Genomic DNA, 13,592 nt, shown 5'->3' with positions numbered 1-13,592 from the left:
TGGTCCACCAGGCGCATGTTGATGTTGTAATCAAGGACACACTCAGGTTTCCATATGTGGCTCCTGTTCTCGCTCCGGTAATCCATGGACTCTGTACCATGCATCAAGGGGGGATGAACCGTGGACAAGAGGCTGACTTCTCGATTGTGGTTCCACACTGTTGCAAGTATATTGTTGGCCTGGCAGAAGACAACCTCATTTCTGTCAAGTTTGCACCCCACCTTGACCATGTGATGCCGGTTCACCTTGACGGTACCACAGATTTCCGTGTCATGCCTGTGTAGATAACGAGCAAGAAGAGGGTTAGTGTACCAGTTGTCCAGGTAAAGGACGTGACCACGATGAAGGTAGTCTTCTGTCATTGTCTTTACCACTACTCCAGAGAGTCCAATACTCTGATCTTCTGTTATGTCTGTCTGTGTACCGTTGTACAAGACTTTGTCTTGCACATAAACAGTCCTACAGTTACACATAACAAAGATCTTGAACCCAAAAAGGTGCCTTTTGCTGGGTATGTACTGCCGAAATGAAATATTGCCTCTCCACAACACGAGACTCGTCTATGATGAGGTCTCTATAGGGATAAAATGTCAGCCTCAGGTGATCGAAGACCAACCTAATTCGCCTCATCTTGTCTGTGTCACTCGCATTTGCAGGATCATCAGCATCGTAAAAGTGGAGGAGACTTAGAATCTGCTTCAAGCGATTACAGCTCATGACTTGGACAAATATTGGTGTCAGCATTACAGGGTCCTTTGTTCAGTATGCCGGTATTCTGTTCTTTCGTACAATACCCATCAAAAGTACCAGGGTAAAAATTAAAATTATTTCTGAAAGGGGGACTGGGTAATCATACTTGATAGAATGCCTGTTCCTTGTGCCAAGTCTTTCACTTTCACACTGCTGGCTGCTAGCAAAATGGTTTGTCTGGTCCACTATTTCCTCCACAAAAGCCTCACTGAAAAAAATGTGGAAAAAATCCAGCCTGGTGGAATTTGGGTGAAAACAGGGAGCAGTACAGCCAGCATGCCCCTGCTCAGTGAAGGGGTGAATGATGGGAGAAAAATCACTCCCATCCTCCCAATTCCAAATGACAAAACCTTCGTCCCCATCGTCGCCTTCGTCTGGGTGGGGAGGAGATGCTGGTGGGAGAGGTTGGGGAGAAGGAGTGCGGAGGGCTTCCCCACTCGCACTCCACTTCCCTCGGCCGTTACCCTTTCCCTTTCCCTTACGGCCTTGTGGAACATTAGGGGGCTGTGGGGATGAAGTCTGTGAATATTGGGGAGCATAAGACATGCTGGGGAGTGGTTCCTCTCCACCTTCCCCCTCCATGACAACACCACGTGATTAAGCACACACCTTCACTCGGCCACGTGTCCGGGTATATTCGGGAGCATAAGACATGCTGGGGAGTGGTTCCTCCCCACCTTCCCCCTCCATCACAACCCCACGTGATTCAGCACACACCCTCACTCGCCCACGTGATACTTCTCACCGCCTCACACCTCCACGTGAGAGTGATGACTCACTCCCACCACTCTCACTTTCAATAGTCCTCCCTGCACTTTCCCTTTCACTCCCCACTTCCTCCACCCCACTTCCAACCTCCCCAAACAAAAGACTAGGCCCATACCTGCTCGTACAACGTGGTGTTCCCTCGGGGCCACGATGGGTAATAATTTCTCGGCCGTACCACGTGGCAGCATGTCCCACAGCTCCATCCTCATCCTCGTCCTGGTCCTCAAAATCCGGCTGCACATCACGTTGGGGCTGCCGAGAGGATGTTGCACGTTGTTTTTGTGCAGGCTGCCCCTCTCTAGCAGCACGATAAGTCACGTAGCGCCACTTCCTGGGGGACAGGACTTCCTCATCACTGCTGCTGCTTTCCACCTCCTCTGGTTGGACATAATCCTTGGTCCAGTGGGGAATCACTGTCGCCTGTAAAGACGTCCAGGGCGGCTTGGATTTCCTCCTCTGAGAGAGCTTTATGCGCCATGTCTGAACAGGACTGTTGCTAACAGGTGAGTGACTGAGCCGAGGGTGAGTGCGGGTCGTGCGGGGTTGCTGAGTGTCCCTGCCTGGTGGCCGGTAGGGGAAGGTTGAGCGACCCTACAAACCAAAAATCAGGTGCGAATTTTTAAAACTGTGCAAATTATGCACCTTGTAATTGCGCGACATACCAGTACATCGACGGGACTGGCAAATGCAAAGTGTCGCAATGTACTCATACGTCAATGGGATGCCTCGGGTTAGGTGTATCTCAAGGTGTGCTGTTGTGGAAGACCTGCAAGGGTTCGAAAATCAGTGGGGTAAAGATCTGGCAGTCTGTACCCCTTGTGCCTATGTCTCACTCCAGCCTGGTAAGGCTTGGTACAGTAGTGTGTCAGTGCTCCTCAGGAGCTAGATTAAGGACCTGTGTATTTTCAACCACTGGCTACAATGAATAAATGAACCAAAAATTATTATTATTATTATTATTATTATTATTACACACACATGCACACACACACACACACACACACACACACATGGAACGTCAGAGTCAACACGTCTGTCTCCTCGCTCCGCACTGGCCACCCTTGGCAACAACTGGCCACACCTAAATAGTATCTTTGTATGAGTCAAGCTCTGTACTAGCTTATTTTAAATGGTGTTCTAATATATTAGAGCAAGTATAAGCAAATCTGTTGTCCAAATAACAGAATTCACCCAATTAGTGCAAGAATGTGCTGATCAGCGCAACATCAGCTGTGTCATTTATCACCAGAAGAGGAGTAGCAAGGAGATGCATACTTGTAAGTAGAATCTTTTCTAATACCCTAAGATGAGCGCCATCTTAACCCGCCCCATCCCGACGTTTTCTGGGCAGTGGTACGCCCCAGTCCCGACATTTTTGGACCTTTTTTTTTTTTTGGCTCAAACATCCGCTTTTGGTGAGAAACATCGAAAAATCATAGAGAAATCGCTCACCTGAGGTTTAAAATACTCGATCTAGGTATGAGTACCTCCTTACCAGACTGGGTGTTCTAACAGGCTGGCACCAAAGAAAACGAGTTCTATGGGACCGTAACTATTTTATCCACTCATAAACAGTATTTATTTATTTACTTGGTACGAATTTATATGTAGTACAAGAGTATACTATATTGTTTTCAAACAGTAATATAGGCATTATAAGCATTGTTTCACTCACTAACTCATCACCATTCATGACCTTTTTTTCCCACATTACCTGATCATTTCTGACTGTTTCTTCCTCTAATGCTATGTAAACTTTGTACTCCACATTGTCATCGATTTGGGAATCTGGCCCTGAATGTCTTTATTGGCCAGGTCACTGGTAACAGGTGAATTGCCGAGACAATGGCGAGCAGGGGGGGGGAGAGGTTATGCGGTGTAAGACATTGTCCCTGCTTGGCATCTTGTAGAGGAACAGAGGAAGGTGTCCTGTGTATACGTGCCAAAAATCACTCACGAAATCACTCGCAAAAATTGAAAATTGTGCAAATTAGGGACCTTGCAATGTTGCCGCATTAATTCACATCTCCGGGATATGAGTGCACATCACGTGAGGACGTTAATTCACGTCTCCAGTACACGGCGGGTTAAGTAAAGTGAATATGGAATGAATATGGAAGGAGTTAAGAATAGGGATAAAGGTAGAAAACAAGATGATTATTTCTACCAGAACCTGGTTGAAATGGAAATATTTAACAAATTAGTAGAGAAGGTGAATAAACTGGAGAAAACTTTTCAGAGTGAAATCCATAAAATTAAGAAGCAACTGCACATACAGACTAAGAAAATGAAAAATGAGTAAAGGTATAAAACAAAAGACCCAACAATAGATGAGCTGTCAGTTGAGGTGCGTTCACTTAGAAGGAGGATCAATGAAATGGCAAGTACAGTTGTCAACAATGAGAGAATTATTGAGGAGTTCAGAAATGGTACAGAGACAATTAGGCAAGCAAACAGTCTGATAGACCAAAGCAATGATACTGAAGAGAAGATAACCCAGGTGAATGAAGTCATGCAAAGGTACAAAGATGATGTGAAAACTACATATGCTGAAATGGTGAAAATAAGGAGACTTAGAAAGAAGAGTACCAGTAGAAGAAAAAGGCATGAGAAAGGAAGTAAAAACAACTCAAAATTGGTCAAAGGTTCAACATATATCAACAGATCTATAGTAATCATTGGTATAGATGAGGAAGAAATAAAAAAAAACAAAATTACGAGACGAAAAGATGGCAAATATAAAGAGCATATTGATGGAAGTATCAGAGGAAATCTGTGATAAAGACATAGAGGAACACAAAAGGCTAGGGAAATATGAGAGAAATAAGGCCCCTTAAAGTAACCCTCCACAGTGTGAACACTGTGGAGGATAAGCAAAAAAATGCAAACAAACACATGGAAAAAGAGGAATTTAACCCGTGGCGTCCCGTCGACGTACTTCCACATCCTCACGTTTTGTCACTGCCAATCCCGTTGCCGTACTTCAACGTCCTGCAATTGCAAGGTTCATAATTTCCACAATTTTCAAAATTCACGCGAGATTTTCGATTCACCCACCTACCCAAGCCTCCCCTACCTGCTGCCAGGCGGGCATAATCCCAGACCCCGCATGACCCGCGCTCGCCCTTGTCTCGGTCACTCACCTGTTAGCAGTGACCCAGGTCAGACATGGCGCGTAAAGGTCTCTCAGACGACGAAATACAATCCGCCCTGGATGCCTTCACTGGAGACAGTGATTCTCCACTTGATGATGATGTGGTGGATCAAGATTACGTGCAGCCTGAGGAGGAAACAACAAGCAGTGATGAGGAGGTCCCTTCGCCCCGGAAAAAGCGGTATGTCACGTATCGTAAGGCAAGGGAAGGCCAGCCTGCACCCAAACCACCTGCACGGACCTCTCTCCATCCCCTAGAGAGAGATTCTGATGAGGACGAGGACGAGGACGAGGACGGCGGCTTAGGACGTGATGTTGCCTCGTGGTTGGGGAAGGAAAAAATCTCACCCCGAGGATCAGAAGGTGGGGCGAGAAGGCAAATAAGGTATGGTCTTAGTGTTTTGTCTGGGGAAGGCGAAAGTGGTGTGGTGGGAATGCGGGGTGAAAGGGAAAGTGGTGTGGCGGGAGCGCGGGGTGAAAGGGAAAGTGGTGTGGCGGGAGTGCGGGGTGAAAGGGAAAGTGGTGTGAGGGAGGCAGCATGAGCACGTGGTGCACGTAGGCCTAGGGGAGAGGAGGTGGAGCCACTCCCCAGCACGTCTTTCGCCACACAATATTCCCAGACTTCCTCCCCACAGCCCCAGGATGTGGGGAAAGGAAGGAAAGGGAAGGGAAAGGGTAAAGGAAAAGGGAGAGGGAAGAGAAGTGCGAGTGATGAAAGGCGCCGCTCTCCACCTCCCCAACCTCCCCCACCACCACCAATGTTGCGTTGTGCCTTCAGCCATGTTTCAGAGAGTACCATAGCTTCCTACACTGTTGAAACTGTGTGGGATGGCGATATGACGCTCAGTATAATGGTAAGGCCAGTCAGTATTTTCTAAGTCTCATATAAAGTTGAAACGGGTGTAATGTTTGCAGGAAAGTAATGTATAAGTTGAGAAATAGTGTAAGTTGAAAGAAGTGATATCAAATCTACACCCACTGTGTAAATCTGCGAAAATATGACGCTCAGTATAACACTCTGGTCAGTAAATATGTGACAGCAAAAATATAAAGTGGAAACGGGTGTAATGTTAGCATGAAAGTAACGTATAAGTTGAAAAATAGTGTAAGTTGTAACAATTGATATCACGAGTACACCCACTGTGTAAATCTGCGAAAATATTATGCTCAGTAGAACATTCTGGTCTGTAAGTATGTGATAGGAATGATATAAAGTGGAAAAGGGTGTAATGTTAGTAGGAAAGTAATTTATAAGTTGAATACTAGTGTAAGATGAAATAAATGATATCGCGATAACACTCACTGTGTAAATATGCGATAATATGACGCTCAATAGAATAGTAAGGTCTCCAATTATGTGATAGCAATTATATCAAGTGGAAACATGTGTAATGTTAGTGGAGAAGTATTATATAAATACAAAAATAGGTTGTAAGTTGAAATAATACTCATAGCAACTTCACCCTCTGTGTTATTATGCGTTATCATTACGCTAAATATTTACGTAAGGCCTGAAACTATCTCAAAACAGTTCTCTAAAGTGGAAAAGTGTATAATGTTATTAGGAAAGTATTATGTAAGTTGAAAAAACACAATATGAGTTGAAACAACAGTCACAGCGAGTTCACTCACTGCGTAAATAAGCGCTAACATTATGCTAAATGTTATTGAAAGGCCTGTGAATACGTAAAAACAGTTCAATAAAATGTAAAATGGTATAATGTTTTGGAGATGTACTATGTAAGTAGAAAAAATTATATGTATCATGATTCAGCAATGTTAGCGATTCATCGTGAACAGTTTGGCCGATTTCGCTCGGTTCGCATGATGGTACAATGCTTATTTCAGCTCTATTTTTGTATAAAATCCAATTTACTCTTGTATCACATGTTTTTATGTTTGTAATAAATACATATCTACTTACTTTCATTGGTTTCCCAGACTTATAATACCATAGAAAACGTGAGAGCCTCAGACCACCTACAGAGAACACGGTACCAGGTGTGACGATGGTATACCTGTTTAGGCCACTTATGGACCCCGGTGAACATTTTCTTGGTGATTGACCATTGTTTCTGACCAAAAGCGAAAGTTTTAGCAAAAAAAATTTGGGTCCAAAAATGGTCGGGATTGGGGGGTACCAGTGGTGAAAAAGTGGTTGGGACGGGGCGGGTTAAAAAAGTATGGATAAAAAGATGCCTAACCCAAGATTGGGAATACTAAAGGAGAAGAGGGAGAAGGCAAAAACAAAGAACGAAGGAAGATGAAAGGAAGAGAGGAGTACAGTATTTCTTTTTTTACAAATTGGTACAAATTGCAGGTACGAAAGTGGTACATAACCAACAGGGAGTAAAACGGAAGAAGATATTAGACTCAAGGTCTGGTAAGTATGTAAACAAGATAATTAACCCGTCCCGTCTGGCACATCTTCCCGCGAACCTTTCCCACAGCCAGGCATTTCTAAGAGATAACGTGAAAATCGTCTATTTTTAAACCTTCATATCTCAGTTAATACTTAACCAAATATAAAAAACAAGATGTCGAAGTACTCACCAATGCTTCGACTTCTAACTGATTGCATGAGATGGTCCGTGAAGTGCGTGTAGGGAGAGTGAGTGAGTGTGGCAAGGGAGTAATTTTTGCCGTTTTTTTTTTTTTTTTGCTGGTGTCCATATACATGGCAGAGGTTCGGTGACACAACGAAGGCTTACTAGCACTCCACAATAATAACACTTCCAAAAGACCATAATCCACCAGAAACACTTTATGTGAAAAATTTTCCATAATCGGTCGTACTTGCTGCTGGAAGGCCAGTAACTATAGCAATGACCCTGAGGCTGGCTGGCTGCCTGCCTCACCACCACTCCATCTTACGGCCAGACAGACAGACACTCTCTCTGTCACACACACACACACACACACACACACACACACAGAAAGAAAGACTTAGAAACAAGGGTGGAGGAAAAAAGCATTAAACAGCAAGTGAAAAGAATAATCCAAAACAATCCAAAGTTAGTCAGAGATTCAGTAGATATAGTAATCACTGGTATAGAAGAGGAAGAAGTAAAAAACAAGATCACAAGAGACAAAAAGGAGATGGCAAATGTAATGAGATTACTGAAAGAAGTATCAGAGGAAATCTGTAGTAAAGACATAGAGGAACACAGAAAGTTAGGGAAATACGAGAAAAGCAAGACAAGACCTCTAAAGGTGACTTTCCAGAGTGTAAACACTGTGGAGGAGATATTAAAAAATGCAAAGAATCTTATGGAAAAAGAGGAGTTCAAAAATGTATGGATAAAAAGATGCCTAACACAAGAGGAACTGGAATTACTGAAAGAGAAGAGGGAGGAAGCAAAAACAAAAAATGAGGGAAGATCAGAAGAGAAGAAGAACAAATTTTTTTACAAAGTAATAGGATTGCAGGTACGAAAGTGGTACACAAACAGGATGGAATAAAAAGGAGGAAGATAGTAAAACCATGTCATGACAAGTATATGAACAAGATGATAAAGTTGATGTACTCAAATGTGGATGAAATGGTATCTAAATTACTAGAGATGAATGATTATGTCAGAGAAAATGAACCACAAATAATATGCCTAACTGAAACAAAATTAACACCAAGGATATCCAATAACATACTAAACTTAGAGGATTACAATATATATGGAGAAGGGACAGAAATTTAAAAACGGGAGGAGGAATTATAATATTAACTAAAAAAAATCTAAAAGTCAATGAAATAAAACTAGATATACCATCACAAGTAGAACGGATTGCAGTAGAGATCAACACATCTGAAGGGAAAGTAATTGTAGCCAATTTGTACATGCCACCCAGATCAAACACATGGGAAAGAGATGAATATGAGGACCTGGCAGAGAGTACAATTCAGAGTTTAAGATCATTACTACAGAAAATGGAAGAGAAATCTGAAAGAATTATACTAACTGGAGATTTTAATACAAATATAAATTGGAATACTCTAGATATAATTAGCCAAGAAAGCTGTTCGGACCAAAAGCTCCTGGATCTCGTGCAAGAGTTTTTCCTAACGCAACATGTGAGGGAAACCACCAGAAAAAAAAGGACTCGATGTACCTTCAGTGCTAGATCTAATATTTACTAGGCAAGAAAATGATATTGACAGTTTAATATATCACCCTCCACTCGGCAAAAGCGATCATGCAGTACTAAATTACAACTTCAGGATAGTATATGACATAGTTAATTGTAAAGAAAAATACAAAAAGAGCCTAAAGTATAAAAAGGGAAGTTATCAAGACCTAAAGAAGTATTTCTTAGAAGTTAATTGGGAAAATAAGCTTAGAGGACAAGATTTAAATGCTGTATATAAAAAATTCTGTGAATTTTATGAAATAGGAGTCCAGAAGTACACCCCACAGCACAAAGAAGCAGATAAGAAAATACAGAAATAGTTCAATACAGAATGTAAAAAATCCAAAGAAAGAAGAGATTTGTTGTGGAATAGATACAGCAGACACAATAGTGAAAGGGAGTGTAATAATTACAAACAGGCAAGAAAAGATTATACAAGAATAAGGAGGGAAGCCCAAAAACAGTTTGAGGAGGATATAATAAATAAAAGTAGTCATCAACCAAAGCTGTTTTACAGCTACATCAGAAGCAAAACCAAAGTAAAAGATATAATACAATCCATTACGGACAAGGGAATCACTTATACACACGAGAAAGATATTTGTGAAGCACTAAATAAGAATTTCCAATTAGTTTTTAACAGAAGAACAAAAATTTGAGAGGGACTATGTGGAACATGCATGTCCACACATACTACCAGATATACAAATATCAGAAAAAGTAATACAGGAGGAGTTAAGGAAAATTAGACAGAGGAAAAGGAAGTGGTCCTGATGAAATTTCATGTTGGGTACTACAAGAATGTGCAAAGGAGTTAAGTAAACCATTATTTTTAATTTTCAAGAAATCCTTGAGTCAAGGTAAACCACCTGATATTTGGAAGAATGCAAATATTGTCCCCTTATTCAAGAAAGGAAATAGACAAAATCCACTCAACTACCAACCAGTATCACTGACCAGTGTTGTAAGCAAGGTATTAGAAAAGCTTATAAGAAAAGCTTGGGTAAATCATCTAGAAGAACACAGTATGATCAGAGAAAGACAGTTTGGTTTCAGAAAAGGAAAATCATGTTACTAATCTGTTGAGCTACTATGACAGAGTAACAAACACAATACAGGAAAGAGAAGGATGGGTGGACAGTATCTATTTAGATTTCAAGAAAGCTTTTGACACAGTACCACACCAAAGACTTTTATGGAAACTGTACCATCAAGGAGGAATTCGAGGCAAACTGTTTTGTTGGATGCAAGATTTTCTCATAAAAAGATAAATGAGAAGAGTACTAAGAGGAAACTACTCATCATGGAAAGAAGTGACTAGTGGAGTACCACAGAGTTCAGTGCTGGCACCAATCATGTTTTTAGTGTATATAAATGATATAAACAGTAACACTGGAAATGAGAGCTATCTGAATATGTTTGCAGATGATGCAAAAATACAAAGGAGAATTACTAATAAAGACTCTTGTAAAGAGCTACAAGAAGAATTAAATAAACTTCATGAATGGAGTAATACATGGCAAATGGAATTCAATGTGGACAAGTGTCATGTAATCAAGTTTGGTAAAAGTGGAAAAAGACCTGATTGAGATTATAAGTTAGGAAATAAAACCCTATACACATCAGAAAGAGAGAAGGACCTAGGTGTAATTATCAATAACAGACTATCTCCGGCTGACCACATCAGCGAGAAGGTACGGAACATGTATACACTGCTTGCAAATATGAGAATAGCATTCACATACATAAATGAAGACATGCTAAGACGGATAATAACATCATTCATTAGACCAACCCTGGAATATGCATCAGTAGTCTGGAGTCCTCATCTCAAAAAACACATAGACAAGATTGAAAAAGTTCAAAGGGACGCTACAATATGGATACCAAGCTTAAGGGACCTAAGCTACGAAGAAAGACTATATAAACTGAATCTACCAACACTACAGGAAAGAAGGAAAAGAGGTGACATGATAATGCTATATAAGTGCATATCAGGGAAGGAGAAAATAGACATAAATGATTACTTAACATATGGAGAAGCATCAGCAAGAGGACACTGCAAAAAACTGCATAAGAAGAGAGGTGATAAAGACGTAAAGAAATTCAGTTTCCCAAACAGAGCAATTGATCAGTGGAATGCACTACCGAATGAAATAGTGTGTGCCAAAACAATTCACAAATTTAAGGATATGTACGATAAATATGGTTTAATACACGGGACAGTACGAGCTTGACTCATTCCTGTAAAGGTACAATTAGGTAAGAACAATTAGGTAAGGTTTGGCTTGTGCTGTTGCTCGATTCTGGCACAGCTGTGGGACTAGAAGTCTGGGTATTACAACTATTACAGATAATACTATCACTACTACTACTACAACTACCACTACTACTAATACTACAACTACTACTACAACTAGCACTACTACAGCTGCTACTAATACTATCACTGTTACCACAAATAATACCACTACTACTACAACAGCAACTACTACTACTACTACTACTACATGAAACCTAAAAAAATATTGTTAACAAAATAGTTATATACATTCTGTCCATAATTGAAAATAATATATTATCCACCATAGCAGAATTCTTTTCCTGTGATTTAGACTTTTCATCATAATGAATATACACAAGAAAATTTTCAATAAAAAATAAGGTACTGATTTCATCATGAAACAAACTTTCTGCTTCCATTATTCACGTAAGTAGACAGAGCGGTGATGCGAGGCACCTTCCTTTCCTCCTCCTTCCTCCTTGCCTCCCTCCTCCCTTTCGCCACTCCAGTACATTTTTCACTATAATTTTTTTCCTGTGATATGTACTTTTTCATCATAACAAACATACACAGAAACTTTCAATAAAAAAATAAGGCACTGATTTCATCATGAAACAAACTTTCTGCTTCCATTATTCATGTAAATAAAGAGAGGTGGTGTGAGGCTTGGCACACCTCTTTTCCTCCTCCCTTCTGCCTCCCTCCTCCACCTCCTCCCTTTCTCCACTCACTACCTCCTCTTCCATCTCCTTATCCTTGCCAATATCTCCCTCTCCAGGATCATCAATACCCTCTGAACCCCTCCCATCATTTGCAATAGCAGATGAACATACAGAGGGAAAGGATGGGCACACAGTGGAGTCATGTCCTCCACCCTCCTCACACGACATATAAATATCGACACTCATTATGGCGATCGCTTTCCTGAGAGGAAAAGCCATTTTCTTCACTCACAATTGGTGATAATGTCACCTCGAGTTCTCTCCCTATCGCACTACCACTAAGACTTCTTCTTTTCTGAGCCATTGGACTTCATTCGTGTAGAAGTCGGTGGCTGCGGGTGCTCAGCCAAGGCTCCAGACACAGAGTAAACTTTCTGCATAAGTCTGTCCATTACAGAGGTATGCAGGTGACTGGAGCATGACTCAGATGCATGCAGGAGGGTTGCCAGTGGTTGTGTGAGGTGGGAATAACCCGCGAAATATTCAGACAATGCCGTGAAACACTAGATCATGTATACATGTCACTTGGATGGCCCCAGGAGGACATGTATACATGACACCTGGACTGGATGGGTTAAGGTGATGTACTGAATTGTAGATGGAATGTTGTGTAAATTGTTAGAGATGGAAGACTATTTCAAAGAAAAGGAACCACATATAATTTGCCTAACTGAAACAAAATTAACCCCAAAGATATCAAACGATACCCTAAACTTAGAGGAATACAATATATAGAGCAGAGACAGAAATTTAAGAAAAGAGGAGGAATTACAATTTTTACAAAGAAAAATCTATGAGTCAAAGAAATAAAAATAGATAATCACTAACAAGTAGAACTAATTGCATTAGAGATTAACACATCTGAATGAAAATTAATTGTGGCAAATTTGTACATGCCACCCAAAACAAACGCTTGGGAAAGAGGCGAATATTAAGACCTGGCAGAAAGTACAGTTCAGAGTTTAAGAATTTTACTACATAGAATGGAAGACAAAACTGAAAGAATTCTATTAACAGCAGATTTCAATATGAATATAAATTGGAATACTCTAGATGTAAAAAACAATGTAAGCTGTTGGGATCAAAAGCCCCTGGATCTTGTGCAGAAGTTTTTCCTAACACAGCATGTAAAGGAAAACGCCAGAAAAAGAGGACTTGATGATCCATCAGTACTAGATCTTATGTTTACTAAGCAAGAAAATGATATTGACAATATATCACCCTTCATTTGGCAAAAGTGACCATGCAGTATTAAATTGCAACTTCATGATTGTATATGACATAGTTATGAGTAATGAGAGTTACAAAAAGAGTCTAAACTACAAAAAGGGCAACTAGCATGACCTGAAGAAGTACTTCTTAGAAATAGATTGGGAAAAGGAGATTAGGGGACAAGATTTAAATATTATAAATAGAAAATTCTATGATTTTTATGAAATATGAATCCAAAATTACACCCCACAGCACAAAGAAACAGAAATGAAATTAAGGAAATGGTTTAATACAGAATGTAAAAAATCTAAAGAAAAAAAGAGACTTGCTGTGGTATAGATATAGAAGACACAACAGTGAGAGGGCATATAACAACTATAAACAGGCAAGAAATGATTATACAAAGATAAGGAGGGCGGTTCAGAGACAGTTTGAGGAAAACAGTATAAATAAAAGTAGCGATCAACCTAAGTTACTTTACAGCTACATCTGAAGCAAAACCAAAGTTAACGACAAAACAGAGTCCATTACGGATGAGGGGATCATTATACACAAGAGAAAATATTTGTGAAGCACT

Source organism: Coenobita brevimanus, chromosome 112, assembly GCF_032717465.1.
Source record: "Coenobita brevimanus isolate Jiangsu-jjx chromosome 112, ASM3271746v2, whole genome shotgun sequence".
NCBI lineage: Eukaryota > Metazoa > Arthropoda > Malacostraca > Decapoda > Coenobitidae > Coenobita > Coenobita brevimanus.
The sequence above is the reverse complement of the archived record's forward strand: the minus strand, read 5'-3'. Positions refer to the sequence as shown.